Genomic DNA, 5,112 nt, shown 5'->3' with positions numbered 1-5,112 from the left:
AAAACTTTAACATTTGTTAGAGTGCTGGCTGACAAATGATAAAGTTCCTTCACTTTCGTGTGTGTCAAAAAGTTTTTGTTTCACCTTCTTTTTCAAGATATTTTCTCTAAGCTTAGAGATTTAGGTTGGATAGTATCTTTTTTTTTTTTAAGTGTGTGTGTGTTTAAAGATTTTTATTTATTTATTTGACAGAGAGATCACAAATAGGCAGAGAGGCAGGAAGAGAGAGAGGGAAGCAGGCTCCCTGCTGAGCTGAGAGCCCGATGTAGGGCTCGATCCCAGGACCCTGAGATCATGACCCAAGCAGAAGGCAGAGGTTTTAACCCACCCAGGGAGCCACCCAGGCACCCCTAAATAGTATCTTTTTTACTCACAACTTTAAAAATTATGTTCTATTGTCTTCTGGCTTGTGTAGTCTCTGACAATAAGGCTGTGATAATTTTATCTCTTTGTATGTAATGTCCTTTTTCTGCTCTAGTTTCTTTTAATATTTTCTGACTGTCACAGACTTTCATCAGCTTGATTATAACAGACCTCACTGTCATTTTGTGATGAGTGTTGAGATCCTTTGATTTCTGGGTTTCTAGTTTTTGTCAGATTTGGAAAATTTGGGGTCACTACTTTTTCACTTTCCCCTCTCTTTCAGGATTTCCACTAGGATGTTAGAGCACTTGATAGCCTCTCATAGGTCGCTGGTTCTCTTATGTTTTTGGTGTGCTTCTTTTTTTCTCTCTGTGCTTCCTTTCAGAAACATTCTGCTGAAGGGGCACCTGGGTGGCTCAGTGGGTTAAAGCCTCTGCATTTGGCTCAGGTCATGATCCCAGGGTCTGGGATCGAACCCCACATCGGGCTCTCTGCTCAACAGGGAGCCTGCTTCCCTGTCTCTCTGCCTGCTTCTCTGCCTACTTGTGATCTCTGTCTGTAAATAAAATCTTTAAAAAAAAAAAGAAAAGAAAAGAAACATTCTGCTATAATATCATCATACGGCTTTGAGTCTACTGATCTCTTCTTCTGCTATGTCTAATATGCTGTTAATCCCATCTATTCAAACTATATTCAAAACACATTTAGATCGTGTATGTTTCATCTCTTCAATTTGTCAGTCTTTGGGTCATTTCCTTAAAGTAATAATGTGCCTCTTAAGATTTATCTCTGTTTTTAATCTTTAGCAAGTTAACTACAGTGCGCCTGAGTAGGGTTTCTTTGTAATCATCCTATTTAGTTTGAGTCTTATGTCAAGTATAAAGTATTTTTGGCTAGTGTATTTTGGCCAGTAATATTATTTCTACCCCATTATTTCTCTCTTCTCCTTTTTGGAATCCAGAAACATATGTTAGAACTTCTATTGTGTTGCATGTTACACTGACAGTATTTTCTGCGTCCTCCCATCTTTTTTTTCTGTGGTGTGCTTCAGTCTACGTATTTCCTACTGAACTCTCTTCCAGCTCACTAATTCTCTCTTTTGCTCCATCTATACATCAAGATCTGTGTAATAAGTTCTTAATTTTAGTTATTGTATTTTTTCCATTCTAGGATTCCATTTGATTCTTTATTGTTCATTAATCCCAATTCTTTTATGAAAGCCTACAACTTGTTATCTCTTTTATTACACAGTATTATCTTATTTTCAAACTGTGTCTTATGAAAATAGCCAAATTTGAGCGTCAGAAGACCTTATAGTCTACCTAATGCATGATCTCTGTAGTTCTTTTTTTTTTTTTTAAGATTTTTATTTATTTATTTGACAGAGAGAGAGATCGCTAGTAGGCAGAGAGGCAGAGAGAGAAGGGAAGCAGGCCCCCAGCTGAGCAGAGAGCCCTATGTGGGGCTCGATCCCAGGACCCTGGGATCATGACCCGAGCCGAAGGCAGGGGCTCAACCCACTGAGCCACTCAGGCGCCCCTGATCTCTGTAGTTCTGAGAAGCAAATATTTAAAGTAACTTAAAACAATAAGGCTTAGGTCTATGTGTGTGTGTGTGTATCTGTCTGTCTGTCTGTGGGTGCACACGCATGCATGTGTGTGTGTGTTTGTAAAGATGACAACAGATAACTGAGGACTTGTTGATGGATGAAAGAAAACGAGGGCGTGTATATAAAAGGCCAATCAGATCTGAACAATGATGAAAAGGTTTTACTACTGACCTTTATAACTATGTAGTTTTCTACATTTGATGTGAGCTCAGAATTGAAAAACAACAACAACAACAACAAACAATGTCCAATAACTCTAATATCTGGGTCTCCTTTGAGGTTGTATTTTCTATGATCTGTTTTTCTCTTAGGTTTCAGGAACTAGTCCCGTTTCTTCACATACATGATGATTAATTTTATTTAATTTGAAGCAATCTCAAACTTATAGAATGGTCCCTAATATAATACAAAAAACAATTTCACTAACTCATCTGGGAGTAAGTTGCCACCATCTCCCAAACACTTCAATGTATGATTCCTATGAAGAAGGACATCCTCCTGGATAACCACAATACCATCATCAAAGTCAGGAAATTAGCACTGGAACATTACTACCATCTAATCCACACCTCCCATTCATGTATCACCAGCGACCCCAATAATCTCCTTGTAGCAAAAGGATCCAGGACAGAATCATATGTCACACGTGGTTCTCAGATATCTCTAGTCTCCTCCAATATGGGATGGTGTTTCAGTCTCTTCTTAACTTTGAGGACACTCTTGTAGATTACAGGCCCGTTGTTTTGTTAGATGATCTCTTACCTTGGACTCGGTCTGGTGTTTCCTCATGATTAAATTCAGGTGGAGCATTTCATGTAAGAATGTCACAGAAATGATACTATGTCTCTCTCCTATTGCATCCTATTGGGTAGGGCATGATTGTCCCATCACTGTGATGTTCACTTTGACTACTTGATCAAGTTGGTGTCTGCCAGCCTTCTCCACTCTAAAGTTACCCTGTTCCCTGTATAATTGACACACATTTTGTAGGAAAGTACTTCGAGAATGTGTAAATATTACATTCCTCGACAGACTTTCCACGTATTCATTTATATATATCAGTATGGAATCGTGGATTTCTATTTTATTCAGTAAGTAAGAATCTATTAATATCATTAATGATTTTGATGCTCAGAAGAACCCCATCCAGCCAATGGAGGTCCTTTCCAGCTAGCTTCTGTACTCTTTTGACATGTCCCCATCATTCTTTGAGTACTTATTTTTGGAAGAGCTTTATTGAGCGTAATTCACATACCATACAATTCACCCATTTACAGTGTACAATTCAGTGGCTTTTAGTACATTCACAGATGGGTGCCGCCATCACCACAGTCAATTTTAGAAGAGTTTCAACGTCTCAAAAGGAAACCTTATAATCTTTAGCTATCTTCCTCATATCCTCTTGTCCCCACTTCGGCCCTAGGCAACCACTAATCTACTTTCTGTCTCTATACATCTCCCTGTTCTGGACTTTCATATGAATGGAATCAAATAATATGTGACATTTCTCACTTAGCATCATGTTTTCAAGGCTCATCCGAGGTGTACCGGGTATAATTATTTCATTCCTCTTTGTGGCTGAATAATACTCCATCCATTATATGGAGAACATGTTTCGTTTGTTTTCATCAGTTGATGGGCATTTGAGAGTGGTTTCCACCTTTTGTCTATTATAACCGATGTTGCTGTAAACATTCTTGCACAAGTTTTTGTGCGGACACGTGTTTTTATTTGTCTTGGGTATGCTCAGAAATGGAATTGCTGGGTCATATGGTAACTCTGTTTAATCATTTCTGAGTACTTCTTTATTTTCTGGCACAAGATGATTCAGGCTTGTCTTGTACTCTCTCTGCCCCATCCCTGTAATCAGCCATTTCCTTAAAGGAGTCCTGGTTTCTTCTGGTGGACAGTGGTAGTCAGAAATCAAGACTAGAGCATAGCATAACGAATAGAGCAGTCGAATCACTGTGTTATTGTGCACTGTGTTATTGAAACTAATGTTAACTTGGTGTATCAACTGTATTTTAACCAAAAAAAAGGAAAGAAATCAAGACTTGGGGGCTAGCTATGCTTTTTATTATTAAGATGTCTCTGCTCCCAAGCCTTCTCAGTGGGTAAAGCTAGGAAATGTATGCATATATATATAAATGTACATGCATTGACACAAACACACAACATAAACATATCATACACACTTACATCAACATTTATTTCTATACCTATTTACTTTGAAAATCACGAGTTCTCACCAATACCTCCAATTCCAAACCAACACTGTAGGGTTCATTATAGTTTTCTCCCTTCCCATACTTCTAACATCCTTTGCCAGCATTGGGAAACCTGGCTCACTCCCTCAATATATTTCCTTATTGGATTGGTTCCACTATGGGTAACCAATGGCCCATTGCCCCTGCTCCCTATGGGGACCCATCCTGTGCCCTCCTGGGCTTCAACACTTTACCCCAGGCCACCACCACCACTCTGTTCCCCACATGGATGGGCTCTTCACCTCAACAGGCTCTGATATTCCACACCTTTTGGATGCCCTGCCCTCTCCTTTTCAGGGATGCCCTTCTCATCCCCTGTAGAACCCCCTTCTCAACACTTGGCCACTACCTTTGTCAAATGCCCCTTCGGGGTCCAACCAATCTCCCTCATGGAGCTGGCCTGCACGCAGATATCTTCCTTCCTCCTTGGATGCCTTCTTCCTGCTTGAGTGCTGACATGCGGGTGAGGCTATCTGCTTGCACAATTGAGCTTTGACTCTCTTCTCTCTCTCTCTCTCTCTCTCTCCCCTGCCCCACTGCTGGTCCTGTTCTGGCTGTCCTCCCAAGCAAAGAAGCCCTCCTTACTTCACTTGAGCCCCCCAAACCATTGCAGGACCACTGCGTTCCCCACCCCCAACCCCCAGGGTCATCTATCTTGACTTATCCAAAGGCTTCCGGACTGGACTGAATTGCTCTTGAAGGAAAGGGAACTGAAGGGAAGAGGAAAAGAAAGAGGAGGGCAAGGAGGAGGAGGAGAAGACAGCCGCCTGGCAATTTTTTATGGAAAGGCAGACTCTGTGTGTGACAGGTTGTCGAGGCTCTGGTTGATGCCATCTTCCTCCATGGAAAACTTCATTCCTTCTGAAGACAGAG

Source organism: Mustela nivalis (genome assembly GCF_964662115.1).
Source record: "Mustela nivalis genome assembly, chromosome: 17".
Classification (NCBI taxonomy): Eukaryota; Metazoa; Chordata; class Mammalia; order Carnivora; family Mustelidae; genus Mustela; species Mustela nivalis.
This window is presented reverse-complemented; position numbering follows the sequence as displayed.